Source organism: Schistocerca americana, chromosome X, assembly GCF_021461395.2.
Source record: "Schistocerca americana isolate TAMUIC-IGC-003095 chromosome X, iqSchAmer2.1, whole genome shotgun sequence".
NCBI lineage: Eukaryota > Metazoa > Arthropoda > Insecta > Orthoptera > Acrididae > Schistocerca > Schistocerca americana.
In genome coordinates, this window is record NC_060130.1 from 316259597 (window position 1) to 316275618 (window position 16022).

Consider the following 16022-nt stretch of genomic DNA (forward strand, 5'->3'; position numbering starts at 1 on the left):
TCTAGGGCTCATGGTAACTTCGATGTCACCTTAGATAACAGACCGACTCGTGGACTGTTTATGAGAGAGCCATGGATGGGTGAGCTGAGGGGTCAAGTACGTTCCTATTGGACGAGCTGCCCTGGAGGAAACCCAATGTTGCCGCCGAAGACAAATCCCGAAATAAAATGTGTTGTACTTAACTGCATTCGATATTTGTGTCAATATACCTTACAACTTCTTTCAATCTATTCGAATTACATCCCACTTTGTATCTCAGAATACATCTTTAATTTACACTATAACTTTGATACTATCAGATTGCCTTAAAAACTCCCCCACCTCTCTCTCTCTCTCTCTCTCTCTCTCTCTCTCTCTCTCTCTTTCTACATTTATTTCCTGTCATATCTTCAAGTTTTGTATGTGACAATATTCCGCAACACGAAGTGTAGTAACTCCTGAAGCAGTTCGTGGTCATTGAAAAAGGTTAAAAGGGTATCCGTGCGCCAGAGATTGGAACGCACGAGGCTGCACGTATCTCCAACGTGACAAGATGTGCTTAGCAGTTGCCGTATGATCTAGTCGTATGCTCTCCCTCTAAACAATAATTCTTTTACGATTAACGGTGTTTACGCAAGCATGCTCAGACATGATAAAGCCTTTTAGTGGTGAGAGCAACAGCGAACGTTTACTTTTCCTGAGACGTTTGTTGACAGCAGGACGTCAAGAGTTCCAGGAAGGGTAACACATGATGGACCGGATGCCTCGTTAGGACCGTCAACGATTTCTGGGAAGGGTCTGATATGTAATGGAAGGGCTTCCCCGTTAAAATCGATAGGAAGAATGCATTCTGTGTTATTCTGAAAGCATTGCTAAGAATTTTTATGGTGTGCCCATATGTAGACTTATTTAACATAGACATGAGATGTCAGGTTAACACTGACAATCTTTTAGCTGTGCTTGCGAGGGTGGGTCGCAAGGCAAACATCTAGCTCCGCAATTAGGCCAGCGCTGGACCCATAGGCACAAAGGTGACTCGTCAGCGCACCAGCCAGCAGGACCGGCAGGCGCGCCCGATGCATCCGGTCATCATTCAGTCTGACCTCTGTAGGGAACAGACCACTGAATCATCAGTCTAACTTCTTTACTCTAACTCAGAAGCGTTTTTACATGCAATGATTTTGTGCAGTGCAATATTTCGGCTGGTTAAGCGTAGGTTGGTTTGTGGGATTAAAGGGACCAGACTGCAACGGTCATCGGTCCCTTGTTCCAAAACTTGGAAACTACCACACAGAGTAAAAAACGGATAATAGAGACAACAGACAACACAGGACAAGAAAAACTCAGACAAAAAACAAACAAATTAAAATCACACGGAGTGTGGCGGTTAAGCGTAGTTGGTGCGTTTGCAGAGCGGTATATACGCATTATTTTGACAATTTACGCGCAGTGAACGTGTCCGAACATCAGTGTACTGCATTATTTCGGTAATTTACGAGTAGTTTTCACGTCTGTAGGCTATTTATTGTGACCCCAAGCACATCAGGGCGAGTGTTTTATCAGCGTAATAAACTATGTGAAATCCATATGCAAATAGATTATTCCGACTTCCCACTGAAAATAAAGTACACTCCTTCCTCTCTAGCAGATGGATTCAAACTGAGTCGTTTCCTACCACTTTTCCCAGATCGCCATCTTTGATTACGACTTGGGTGGGCAAAGGGAGGAGGGATGACAGCGCCCTCTGGTGGTGGTACTGTACTAGGTCAGTTTGACTCCAGACCTCATGGTCAATACACTGGATGGAGCTACCACCTACGACAACTCATTGTTGAAATAAACCAAGCATCAAACTGAAGACTTTCATCCACCCTATCCAGCAGCCCTGCATGGTTTGAATCATCTTCCCGCCAATTCCAAGGAAAAAGTGGTGGTTTGATGACTTAGGTTAGTGGAGGGAGACCAATTGACCTTTTCCCCGCCAAAATTTGAACTTTCTGCCATGACATTGCAATGTTGCCACATCTATGGCCGACATAACACTGCAGAGTGAGACGACACATTGCCTACTACTAGCGATGTGGGCACACTAATGGCGACGTTGGGACACTGTCGAAAATCTACGACACCACTGGTGCCATTGATACGCACTCTAAACCATGTGTAGCATCGGATCTGTTTGTCCTAACTCGAGGGTGTGTGGCAGACAGTCCTAGTTCGAGTAATTCTGGGGAGGTGGGAACTGGCTACGCAACTGAGCTGGCAGAGGATGCTTTGTCTGTTGGTCTTGTTTCCGGTTTTCCTGTCAAGTCTGGTCAGCAAAGGAGGTGAGTACATTGCTCATTAGGAGCAGCAGCGTTATGCGATTAATAGTGCCAGTCATTGGAATTTCAGGCAGGTCGGGCATGGATATCAGCGTGCACTTTATACATTGACTAAGACGTCATGTTCGAGACATGGAGAAGACTGACTGCTACTGAATGCAGTTAGTTGCACACAGTTGCAAACTGAAGCTCGTGTTACCAAGAATTATGCTCTATGCCTGGCTTCTGAGGCCACCCTCTTTTTCCTTAGGCGTTTGGTTGGATTGGTGCATATGCTAGTATGCAAGGTGCAGGTACAGTGAACTGCTCGCAGCATCATAGGAAGAGTCGACCGCGGTCCTCTAAAGGGGACCCTTCTGGAAGGCCTAAACCAGAGGCTCAGCTGACTGCGACCATCGTGGGTGAGGGTGCAGAATTGTACGGCTCTCAAATAGGTCAGACCTACATTGACCAAAGGAAATGGTTACTCTTTTAGCACTGTTTAAGTGGCATGTACATGGTGATTAATTTGGTTAGAGAAACACCACCTGCGGGTCAATAGGAACTGCCTGCCGAAATCTAGGATCATTCACATTCCTGTCAGAATTTTCGTCCGTTCAAATCGGAAACGGAAGTAAACTGCAGTAGCAATTATGGCCAAGTCTTAGCATTATGAATTATTGAAGATAATTCGTACGTAGTATTAATAACAAGTTAAATGAAACCGGAACCGAAGAGCAGCGAAATCCTAAATTCGGACAAATCTATATCACAAGAACAGGTTAGACTCCAATTTTAACGTTGTAATTGTTAGCCTTAGAATCTCTACATTATGTAGTGCTTAAACATAGCCAAGGGAATTCTGCTTCTCGCTGAGGTGGGAACGCACACTAGCTGCAGTCGTGTTATGAGAAGAACTTAATTCCCATCCCGTGGTTATCTATGGAAACTCCGCTTTGTGCTACGCAGTTTACGAGCCCAGTCAGACACTGACGACAGAACACCACGATGCAGGGGGTTGCAAGAGCAGCACCGCAGCCCCCAGCTGCAGAATTACGTTGGTGTCATGTCCGTTGGCTGGTTGCGAAGGTCTGCTTGAAGCTTATGCCCAACACTAGTGACGTTATCACCTACTCAGATTGTGAAATCAGGCCGAAGTTATCAAAGATAGGTCAAACATGAGCCTTTATGAAAATTACTTTGAGCAGATACTTAGAGTATGTACTCTTGAGAAAACTCATTTCTTAACAACAAACTGACAACATGAGTCCTCTGACTCTCGTTACGGCATATATGAATAAAGCGTTCTCGGTTTTCAAGCCGCGTCAATTCGAATAAAATCCTCGAGCTTTCGATGAGCATCTCCGCCATCGTTGTCAGGATTTCACTGACTGCCGGGGCTGCTACGGTTCCTCTCATATAGGCATGATATCAGCAGCCAGTCAGACCCAATATGGCGTGCGCGTAAGTCGAGCCGGGCAGCAAGCGGAGCTATTGCCCCTGATAGCACCGGTGACGTCAGGGGCAGGCGCCACGTTTGAAACTGCTGCTCCCGCGTCGAGCATCTTTCGTTGCTTTCTTTCCATGTCCAACTCCCACCCCCATGCCCTACTGAGTGTGTACCCCTGGTCTGTTGAAATTTTTGTCTAACCGAATCTCTGCCGCTTCCTTTATAACGTAGTCCCAATATGTAGAAGCATGAGCCAACACTATTTTCGAACTGTGTTTTATGTCCGTTTTCTAGGGAATGCTCCACTATGGCCGACTTGTCAAGCTCCCCTTGTTTTATATGGCGCTTGTGCTCAGTACAACGCTCCGTAACCGTGCGAATTTTGTCCGATATACATGGTGCCACATTCACAGGGTACACCATACGCGCCGGACACTAAGAGCAATGTCGTCTTTAACAGGGCGAAACGTATCTCTTATCTTGGGAGGCGGACAGAAACACTGGTCTTAGCCCATGTTTCTGCAGCAGATGTCCTAAATTGCTGCCAGTTGCTCCACAGTATGACATGAATGCAGTCGGTTTGGTCTCCTCTACTGCTTCACCAGGTGTCTTTCGTCGGCGGTTCTTTAAAGCGTTTGCGATGTGTCTTGCTGTTTACATTTTCCCCGAAAACATGTTTTAAGTTTTGCAATTTAGACTGTAGGTGCTAGTCAGAGATTATCTTGGCTCAATGAACCAACGCGTTCAAGACCGCTTTCTTGTGTACAGGGAAGTGGAAACTATTGGCGTTCAAGCACCGATCAGTGAGTGTTCTTCTCCGGTACACTGAATGACCAAGCTGGCCTCCTGCCTTCAGCTCAACCAAAACATCCAAGAATGGTAGCTTGCCGTGCTTCTCGATCTTGACAGTAAGCTATCATTCTTTGATGTTTTGGCTGAGCGGAAGGCAGGAGGCCAGTTTGGTCATTCAGTGTACCGGAAACCAACACACACTGATCGGTACTCTAACGCCAATAGTTTCCACCACCTTGTACACAAGAAAGCGGTATTTAACACGTTGGTTCATAGAGAAGATTCTCTCTGACGGCGACCACCTAGAGTCTGAATTGTAGAACTTAAAACGTGTTTTCAGGAAAAATGGATACAGCAAAAAGAGACATCGCAAACGCTTTCAAGGGCCGCCTGCGAGACACTTTGTGAATCAGTGTAAGAGGCCAAACTGACCATTTCTACGATACTGTGGAGCAACTGGCTGTAAATTAGGACTTATGTTGCAGAAACATGGGATAAGACCAGTGTTCCGGCCCACCCCCAAGATACAAGATATGTTGTGCCCTGTTGAAGACAACATTGATCTTCGAGTGTCCGATGTGTGTGGTGTACCCTGTGGATGTGGCAGCATGTATATCGGACAAACAATTCGCACGGTTGTGGAGCTTTGTACTGAGCACAAGCGCCATATAAAACAAAGGGAGCTTGATAAGTCGGCCATAGCGGAGCATTTCCTAGAAAACGGACATAAAATACAGTTCGGAAATAGTGTTGGCTCATGCTTCTACATATTGGGATTGCGTTACAAAGGAAGCGGCCGAGATTCGTTTGAACAACAACAATTTCAACAGTTACCAGGGGTACACACTCAGCAGGGCATGGGGGCGGGCGTTGGACATCGAAAGAAAGCAACGGCAGATGCCCGACGCGGGAGCGGCAGTTTCAAACGTGGCGCCTGCCCCTGACGTCACTGGTGCTCCTGACGATGGCGGAGACTGTCTTCGAAAGCTCGAGGATTTTATTCGAATTGACGCGGCTTGAAAACCGAGAACGTTTTATTCACGGACATGAACTTCTCTGATCAGATAATGAAGATCAGACTTTCGGTGATCTTAGGGCTGTGATGGTGTCAGTGTTTACAGGCGATAGGAGTGTTAAGGAAGGCAGGAAAATATTTTAGCCTAGCTAGAGTAACAGGTTGCTAATTGCAGAATATCTGAGTAATCAGTATGAAATATTGAATTAAGAGGACTAGTATGAGGAAGGCATTTAGTGCTAACTATTCCCACGTACAACGAAATTACGAAGGCTCTTCACATTAGCTGGGCAGGGCCAGTCAGTCAATCTCATTTTCGCAGGATTTCCACCCACCATGAATGTTATCACCATATCCACTTATGGAAAAAATTACTTCACTGTTGAATCTAGAGAAACTTGTTCATCCAAGTTTTGTGGATGACCAAATACGTACTAGATAATCTTAAGAATAATACAGTCGTGCTCATAAATTAAGGATAATGCTGATACATGGTGAAACAACGTTCTGGTGGGCGGATTGCAGGTTTAAATCACCTCGGGGTATGATCATGCGGTGCATTTGACCTGCAGTCGTCGCACGGTGGCGCTGGCAGCAGTCCACAATCGCAGAGCTGTGTTGATGCATTTCAGAACGGTGCAGCTAGTAAGTATGCAGACGTTTTCAAACGTGCTAATGGTGACTGTTCAAAATGGCTCAAATAACACATTGATGACGTTATGGGGGTAGAATACTAGGGCGACTGGAGGCTGGTCAAACAGCAGGCTGTAGCACAGGCCCTCTGTGTGCCACAAAGTGTGATCAAGATTATGGCAACGAATCCAGCAGACAGGAAACGTGTCCAGGCGCTACAGTAAGAGACATCCAGTGTACAACACCACAAGAAGACCGATCTCACCATCAGTGCCCAAAGAAGGCCAAGGAGTACTGTAGGTAGCCTTGCTAGAGACCTTACTGCAGCCACTGGTACAGTTATCTACAGTCTACTGAGGACTGAACATACATGGTTTGTTCGCCTAGAGACCTGCAAGGTGCATTCCACTGACGCCTGGTCACAGGAGATCCCATAAAGCCTTCTGTAAAGAACACAGTACATTGTCATTGTTCACGGGCAAGTCCAGGTATAGTCTGAACAGTGATTCTCGCCGGGTTTTCATCTGGCGTGAACCAGGAACCGGATACCAACCCCTTAATGTCCTTGAAAGGGACCTGTATGGAGGTCGTGGTTTGATGCTGTGGGGTGGGATTATGATTGGTGCACGTACACCCCTGCATGTCTTTTACAGAGGAACTTTAACGGGTCAGGTGTATCGGGACGTCATTTTGCACTATTATGTCCGCCTTTGCAGGGGTGCAGTGGGTCACACCTTCCTCCTGATGAATGATAACGCACGGCCCCACCGAGCTGCCATCATGTAGGAGTACCTTGAAACGAAAGATATCAGGCGAATGGTGTGGCCTGCCTGTTTTCCAGACCTAAACCCCATCGAGCACGACTGGGATGCTCTCTATCGACCAAACGCTGCACGTCTTCAAACGCCTACGACACTTCAGGAGCTCCGACAGGCACTGGTGCAAGAATGGGAGGCTATACCCGAGCAGCTGCTCGACCTCCTGATGCAGAGTATGCCAACCCGTTGTGTGGCCTGTGTGCGTGTGCATGGTGATTGTATCCCATACTGATGTCGGGGTACATGTGCAGGAAACAGTGGCGTTTTGTAGCACATGTGTTTCAGAACGGTTTTCTCAACTTACCACCAATACCGTGGACTTACAGATCTGCGTCATTTGTGTTCCCTACTTGCCTATGCTATTAGGGCCAGTTTTGTGTAGTGCCACGTTGTGTGGCACCACATTCTGCAATTGTCCTTAATTTATGAGCTTGAGTGTACATCTAACATGTATGGTTTACTTTAAACACTGAGATTTCGCAGTAAAGAGATTTTGACAACGATCTCTAGATTAACTGACTAAACTGCATCTTAGTTTTCTTGTTTTTCTAGTTCTGTAACAAAGATACTCTTATGAACAGCAAAGCACTGGGCTCAGCACACAAGTGTTTCCACACAGTAACAACTGAGGTTTTCAGAACCGCAGTTCCTCTGTTAACATCATTGCCCAGTGCACATAGTAACAGCGAATAGTGTTATTACAGAGCTGTGGATTACTGGATAGGTAGCCATGAAGTTTTTCACATAAGCATGAAATGTTTCTACACGCATTGTACTTTAACCCTTTAAGAATAATCATGGTATGGTAGTTTAATAAGCGTAATGTTATGGTTTACGTGACAGTGAAATGCGCGTTATAGTTACCGTTTATGAAGAGCAATAGTAAATACTCTTACTTCAGATCCATTTTATTGCGGCGAAATGGTATTTTTTAGAGGCCTTTCACAATTTACATTAAAGGACAATTTCGAAAATAACCAATAACGCTGCCTTCAATGTGAAAGGCGAAATGCTTCTGCAAAGGAAATTCTGTAATGCAGTGGGAACAAAGCTTTTCTATTTCTAAAAGGATTATGTATATACTTACTGCAGAAAGTGACCACGTCAACGAATCTTTAACAGAAAGAATCTGAAAGAAAATACTGTAGTCACGACTAACAGTTTACAGTCTGAAACTTTACTGTTACTTACGAAATATGTGGCAGGTATGAATAACAATACGCAGACACGGAATAGAACTCAGGGAAGCGGCAACATTAACACCCAAGCTGACAAAACCATTATTGCCACCAGTATTTACCCTTTTAAAATCTGCGCTATTCAAGTTTTCTGTTGACTTGAAATTCCTTCTTCCGAAATAGACTTCACAATACACGACCAACAGGGAACATGAAAGGAAGTAACTGACTACTGATTAATGTTAACGGATATTGTCTGAAGTTGCTATGAACTACTGGTACTTTGCCCGCACCGAACATTTACACTACGAAATGATTCCCAAACTGTGCCAGCCGAGGCCCTCCAGGAACAGTCCTTCCACATCCCCACTGGATAGGTACCGTCTACAGGTCGGGAATTCCACTCTAGTCCCACTGGGCTCTGTACTAGGACCGGTATTATCTTCACAACTGACATGCCGCAGGCCTTGGCGCAATACTATGCTGATATGGCGCTCCTGGGTAACAGCAGGAGCCACCGCACGCTCTAATGTCAGCTGCAACTACGATTGGCTAAAATACCCTCTTCATCCACTACAAACCATCTGGTGTACAACCCAGACATTGAACAATAATAAATCATCGCCTAACGCCAGGTATCGGTCCTATTGCAGTCCGTGGTACACCAGTACGGTCAAGGAAGACTATCACGCGCATAAGCTTTATCTTTGACATTCTTCTCAATAGGCAGAATTCAGAGTCATATTTCGCAGTCTGCGACTGATTGCAGGACAATCCAACTTTGTGAGAAACGCTTGTAAGTAGATGCAGAAGGGATGACGAATAAAGCATTGAGCGAAAGTTTTATTTCCACATGCAAGGGTAACATCTGTTATTGCCTACGACGCTTACATTCCACGTTACAAACGTCTCTCAGTAACGACTATCTGCATCCACAAAAGCATGGAACCGCACGAGAGACACCATTTCACAATTTTTCGCAGCAGCTTTCGAACGGTGGACCACAGAACGTTCAGCCGTCGTGACACAGCATTTGCGCCCAGCATTTCAGCCATGGCAACAGTAACTTCAAAAGCCTGTGGCGCAATTTGCCATTCAGGCGCTTTTCCGAAACAGTTAATTCTAACCTCCAAATAAAGCTCTTCAGTCGTGATGCAGAAAAGGATCTCTCGGTATTCCTTTAATGCGTAGATACTCGTGAAGAGCAGCGGCTCCATTCGTGGCTTTTCTGAGAGGAAAGCCCTGCTCACTTTGTCGAGACTATTTTCTGTGCCTGTAATGCACACGGGTGCTTTTGTTTCAACCCTACCTCACAGTACCAGTGCCAGAGCCTAAAGGCAATTCGTAACACAAACTACCAACAATGCAAATCCTGCAGTGCAGTCTGATCATCATTCCCATAAAGCTGGATACGCATACAGTAGATAGTTTTACGTCTTGACTGGCTGAAGTAGCCCAAGTTCAATTAATCCCACCCTGTACATCGAATACATCCGCTGCCCGGCTATGGGACGTTTGGGACAGCTGTACCCAGGTCTCAGTCTACGATCTACGAAACGCCACCGACCAGCAAGTCGCTCGGCTCCAGATTGTCCAAAACAGACTTCTTAAGGTGGTGCCTCTTCTGACGCGAGACTATCCAACAGAGCAAGCGTTGCATACTTACAGGAACACTTCTGCAACATGTCTCAAACCTAGTTTTCTAAAACAGAAGGCTCACAGAATGTTCTCATCCAGACGCTGGAATCACTAGTGCATCACCACACACTGCCCTAGCAGCTGCGTATTTGAAGTCAAGTGAGACAAAAGCAAAGAAAATAAAGAACCAAAATAACGGTCATGCTTTAAGTGAAATAAAAAACTACCTGAAAATGAGTGGAAAAACCGATAGGTTTACACTCCAGAGATAAAAAATAACTCTAGATCTCTGGGTTGGCTGGACAGGTACGACAGTCAGTTTTACCCCTGATAAAGGTGGAGACAGCTGTAGAAAGTTGGACGATTTTGTTTCAAATGACCCCGCTTCAAAAACCAGCAGATGTTATTCGACAGACTGATTTACTTAAAGCCCAGATAGCTTTAATTAGCTGGAGTACAAACTTATGGAAGAGTTCGTCCGTCTCAGACAAAGGATCTACCTTAAAACTACGATATACGTCCCTCCCAGTGCGGTAGGAATTGTTTGTCGTCACCTTTGTATGGGACTGTTCCTCTAAGTTGCTCCACCAGTTCCGTGACACTGGATGAGCAGGTGCTTCTCTGCGCCAGAAGGCAATAGGGGAAAGAATGACGGGACTTCACATGTTCATGAAAAAGTACAGTAAAGTTTACCTATGAAAGGAATGAATGCAACACTGTCTCCAATCTGAATGGTTCGACTTTAGAGATATGAACAACTTTGTTAAACACTTTACATTTTCCCTGCCACATGAAATTCACTGCTGGAGCTCAAACATGAAGTAGATCCTGAGTACTACGAGCAGTGTCTTTTACGTTGTTAAACTCTTGGAAGGAGGGGTGATTATTTTCTTAACATTTAGTCTTCGGTGGAAAATAAATAATCGGTCGCTCACCATTAGTCAGACGTAAGTGACCCTGATGGCTTCCTGCGTAGATGGACGCAACATTGTCGAACCAATATGAGTTCCTATGCATCGTCCTTCCTGGCAGACAACGCCTGAAACAGAAGAGATCTTACTAAAGCACAAAATCAATTGGTTTCTTACAGAAAGTTTGAGGAATTGGATTTTATATCAAGTGCTCCCTGTCGTTTATTTCTCTTTACGTATGAAATTCGACACAAGAATAATCAGGAACTCGATTTTTCGAGCAGAATTTCTCACACATGTGTACACAGTACTTAACATCAGTTGGCTGCGCAATGTTTACAGAGTTTACTAGAATATATTACACAAGTACATCTTTCTTTGTTTAGGGCGCTCAACTACTAAGGTCAGTAGCGCCCAGTCACAAACGTTAGTGCACTAATAGCGTAGAAAAACGAAAGGGGGCAACATCACAAAGTACTTACAAAGACGCAGGAAAACAAAATAAAAGATCTTTTTGGACAAATCCGGCAGTGTAAAAACGAAGGACACGAGCAGCTGCTCGAGCGTCATCAGCTAAAAGTTCCTGTAAGGTAGGCGGCAGACATAGGACAACACGAGTGAATAAAACGGGGACAGGACAATAAAACATGCTGCACCGTCAATGGATGACCACAGCGGCCCTGCGGGGCGGGGTCACCGGACAACAGGTAGCGGTGGCTAAATCGGCAGTGCCCAATCCGCAACCTGGCCAAGAAGGGCGTGAGGTGGTCTTCCAAGCCGTTGGGATTGGTTTGATGGCCCTAAGCTTATTTTCATGGAGAGAGGACCAAGCCTCATGCCACAATGATGAAACATGCCGACAAAGAACCCCACTAAAATCAGTTGATGGGACACAAAAGGAAGCTGCCTGAGGCAGGAGGACAGCAGCCTTGGCCGCAGCATCAGCAGCTTCATTCCCAGGCACACCAAGGTGGCCAGGAATAAAACAAAAGAGACACGAGCGCCGGTATCAGCTAGCGACTGAAGGGACCATTGAATCCGTTGCACGAGAGGGTGGTCCGAATATGGGTCACGGAGACTGAATGGCGCTCAAAGATGGTTGGTTGGTTTTGGGGTCTGATGGGGCTAAACATCAAGGTAATCAGTTCCCAGTTCCAAACAGACATACTTGTAAAAGACCTATACAGTAAAGGCGTAACTTCTGCACCCAGAGGGAGGGAACACCAAGGGGTACAGAGCTAAAATGAACACCGCAGTAACACAAAATAGAGGACACTCAAAAGGAGCAGAGCAAATAGTTGACTAGAGTAAAACAGACTACAGTGGTTGATGGATCAGGTAAAAGGTCAACCCCTTAACGACAAACTAAGAACCTCTAGCTGGAAAACGTTGAGAGAGGTACCAACGCAACTTGTTTCCGTAAGAGACTATTTTGGTATCCAAGTCACAATTGAAGGTCACTGGAGTGTGTGTAGCCTGAGAAATCATGCGAGAGCGCCCACACTAGAGCGAGTGATAAAACCCAGCTGCACAGATAAAATGTATAACGGTCAGCTATAGAAGCATCGTCACCGAGAGTTAAAGGAAGTGCAGCTGGTAAATTAAAGGACTGCCGCAAGGGGACTAAAAGGGGGCAGTCCATCAGAAGATGGATCACTGTGAGCCCTGCATCACAGCGACACTTGGGCGGGTTCTCACGACAAAGGAGATAGTTCTCTGCCGTCTCCGAATTGGACATACGCGGTTGATCCACAGCTGAGTCCCTAAGCGTGCCCCTCAAGGGTGAGTTCCATACTGCCATGGATGACTTGATCATGTGGAGCTTATTTGGCGTGTTCAAGACAGACCATTCAGAGCTACAGACATCGCGGACCTACCGATGTAGGGCTGACCAGAGGTCTCTTTCCACGAGACCAAGCTCCAGGGGTGGCAAAGTGGTGGCCTGCTTGGCCAAACGATCAACACGTTCGTTTCCTGGAATGCCGATGTGGCCCAGGGTCCACACGAACGTCGCTGAACGATCACACTCTGCGAGAGCAAAAACGTCATCCTGAATACCGCGCACCAATGGGTCCCGAGAAACACTTGTCGAGTTTTTTTGTTTTGGTTTTCAGGGCGCGAAACTGCTATGGTCATTAGCGCCCAGTCCGTGACTTAGGAAACAGTAAAAAACCGAAATTGAAAACCAGCAGCAATGGGAACGAAAATCATAAAACTGGAGAAACAAAGCAGAAGGGAGGCTTAAAAATCCACTACAGAAAGGGGTTGGTTGTCCCCAAAAAAGCTTCAAATGACTGACGTCATTTCACTGGCCCTAATAAACTCGAGAACGCGATCAGCTGAGCGCGTGTCATCTGCTAAAATCGACGATATATCAGGCGATAGCTGGAGACGGGAGCGTAACGGATTAAATAGGGGCACTCAATTAAAAGGTGTCTTACCGTCCACAGCTGAGAGCAGTGGGGACAGAGTGGGGGAGGATCGCCGCTTAAGAGATGTCGATGGCTAAAAAGACAGTGCCCTATCCGGAGTCTAGTTAAAATTACCTCCTCCCGACGACGCGTTCGGGAGGAAGAGGTCCAAGCACAATGAAGAGCTTTCACGTCCCGCAATTTATTACAGGGAAGCGTCGACCAATGTGCGTGCCATAAATGAACAACACGACGACATAAAACGCTCCGTAGATCGGCGAAGGGAATCGTGCAAATAGCTGGCCTAAGAAGAGAGACTGCAGCCTTGGCTGCAATATCGGCCGCCTCATTTCCACAGATACCAACGTGTCCCGGGAGCCAGAGGAACGCCACCAAGACGCCCCCCCAGGTGGAGCAAGCACAGACAGTCCTGAATCCGGTGTACCAGAGGGTGCACAGGGTAAAGAGCTTGGAGACTGAGGAGAGAGCTGAGAGAATCTGAGCAGATAACGCACTGTATCCGCTTATGGCGGCGGATGTAGTGGACAGCCTGGAGAACAGCGCAAAGCTCCGCAGTATAAACCGAACACTGGTCGGGAAGCCGAAAGTGATTTGGGGTGTCGCCAACAATATAGGCACTACCTACACCTAACGATGTTTTCGAGCCGTCGGTGTAAATAAATGTGGCTTCCGTCATTTGTGCACATAGAGCAGCAAATGCCCAACGATAAACAAGTGAAGGGGTACCATCCTTGGGAAATCGACAAAGGTCACGGAGCAGGCAGATCCGGGGACAGAGCCAAGGCGGTGCTGTACCCAAAGTTGTCAAGAAGGTTTTAGGAAAGTGGAAGGAAACAGAATGGAGGTGGTAGTAGGGAGGAGGGGCGGCCTGCATAACCTTCATCAAAGGAGGCGTCGAAAAAATGTCATGGGCTGGATTAGCAGGCATGGAAGACAGATAGCTAGCATAACGACTCAGAAGGACTGCTCGCCGATTGGACAGCGGAGGTTCAGCAGTCTCAGCATAAAGGCTTTCCACAGGGCTGGTGTAAAAAGCTCCAGACACTAAACGTAATCCATGGTGGTGGATAGAGTCGAGACGCCGAAGAATAGACGGCCGAGCAGAGGAGTAGACTATGCTTCCATAGTCCAATTTCGAGCGCACTAAGGCGCGATAGAGGCGGAGAAGGACCACTCGGTCCGCTCCCCAGGAGGTACCATTCAGGACATGTAGGGTGTTAAGGGATCGCCGACAGCAAGCCGAAAGATAGGAAATGTGGGAGGACCAGCACAGTTTTCTGTCAAACATAAGACCCAAGAATTTAGCGACGTCTGAAAACGGAAGGTTGACAGGACCTAGATGTAAGGAGGGCGGAAGAAACTCCTTACGTCGCCAAAAATTAACACAAACGGTCTTACTGGGAGAGAAACGGAAGCCGGTTTCGATGCTCCAAGAGTGGAGGCGATCGAGACATCCTTGAAGACGTCGTTCAAGAAGGCTGGTCCGTTGAGAGCTGTAGTAGATCGCAAAATCGTCCACAAAGAGGGAGCCCGAGACATCAGGAAGGAGACAATCCATAATTGGATTGATGGCAATGGCAAACAGTACAACACACAGCACGGAGCCCTGGGGTACCCCGTTTTCTTGGGAGAAAGTATGGGAGAGAGTAGTGTTCACCCGCACTCTAAATATGCGCTCTGCCATAAATTCGCGAAGAAAAAGGGGCAGCCGACCTCGAAAGTCCCAAGAGAACAGTGTGCGGAGGATGCCTGTCCTCCAACAGGTATCGTATGCTCTCTCCAGATCAAAAAATATTGCTACCGTTTGGCGTTTCCGGACAAAATTGTTCATGATATAAGTGGAGAGAGCAACAAGATGGTCAACTGCAGAACGATGCTTTCGGAATCCGCATTGGGCTGGTGTTAGACTGCGGGATTCCAGCCACCAAGCTAAACGGTAATTCACCATACGCTCCAAAACCTTACAGACACTACTCGTGAGAGAAATGGGGCGATAGCTAGAGGGGAGATGTTTGTCCTTTCCAGGTTTCGGAACAAGAACGACGATAGCTTCCCGCCATCGTCTGGGAAAAGTACTGTCGGTCCAAATTCGATTATAAAGGCGAAGGAGGTAACGCAGACTATGGATTGATAAATGCAGCAACATTTGGACGTGGATACTATTCGGTCCTGGGGCGGAGGAGCGAGTAGAAGAGAGCGCATGTTGGAGTTCCTGCATGGAGAAAACAGTATTGTAGCTTTCGCGATTTTGAGAGGAGAAATCAAGAGGTCGCACTTCCGATGCACGTTTCTTCGGGAGAAACGCTGGCGGGTAATTTGAAGAGCTCGAAATCTCAGCAAAGTGCTGACCCAATGAGTTAGAAATTGCGACGGGGTCCACGTATGTATCATGCGCGACATTGAGCCCAGAGACCGGGGAGAAACTAGGCGCGCCTGAGAACCGTCGAAGCCGACTCCAAACTTCCGAGGAGGGAGTGAAGGTGTTAAATGAGCTAATAAAGAATTTCCAGCTCGCCTTCTTGCTATCGCGGATGACACGACGGCATCGCGCACGGAACTGCTTATAGCGGATACAGTTGGCCAAAGTAGGATGGTGGCGGAAAACGCGGAGAGCACGTCGCCGCTCACGTAGTGCATCACGGTATGCCTCGTTCCACCAAGGAACTGGGGGGCGCCGGGGCAATTCGGAGGTGCGTGGTATTGAATGTTCCGCAGCTGTAAGAATAACGTCGGTAATATGTGTGACCTCATCGTCGACGCTGGGAAAGTGACTTTCATCGAATGTCGCTAGAAACGAAAAAAGTGTCCAATCGGCTTGGGCAGACTTCCAGCATCGCGGGGGCATGTATGGCAGTTGAGGCTGCAGTCTAAGG

At 46.8% G+C, this 16022-nt stretch overlaps 1 long non-coding RNA gene across 1 annotated transcript in view; it reads right to left on the bottom strand.

The window, feature by feature from the left end:
- LOC124556557 overlaps positions 1 to 16022 on the bottom strand; it is a 295085-nt gene that overhangs the window by 87225 nt on the left and 191838 nt on the right. The window contains exon 3 of the long non-coding RNA XR_006968620.1: positions 10742 to 10845. This is a non-coding gene — a long non-coding RNA (uncharacterized LOC124556557). The remainder of the gene's footprint in view (positions 1 to 10741; positions 10846 to 16022) is intronic.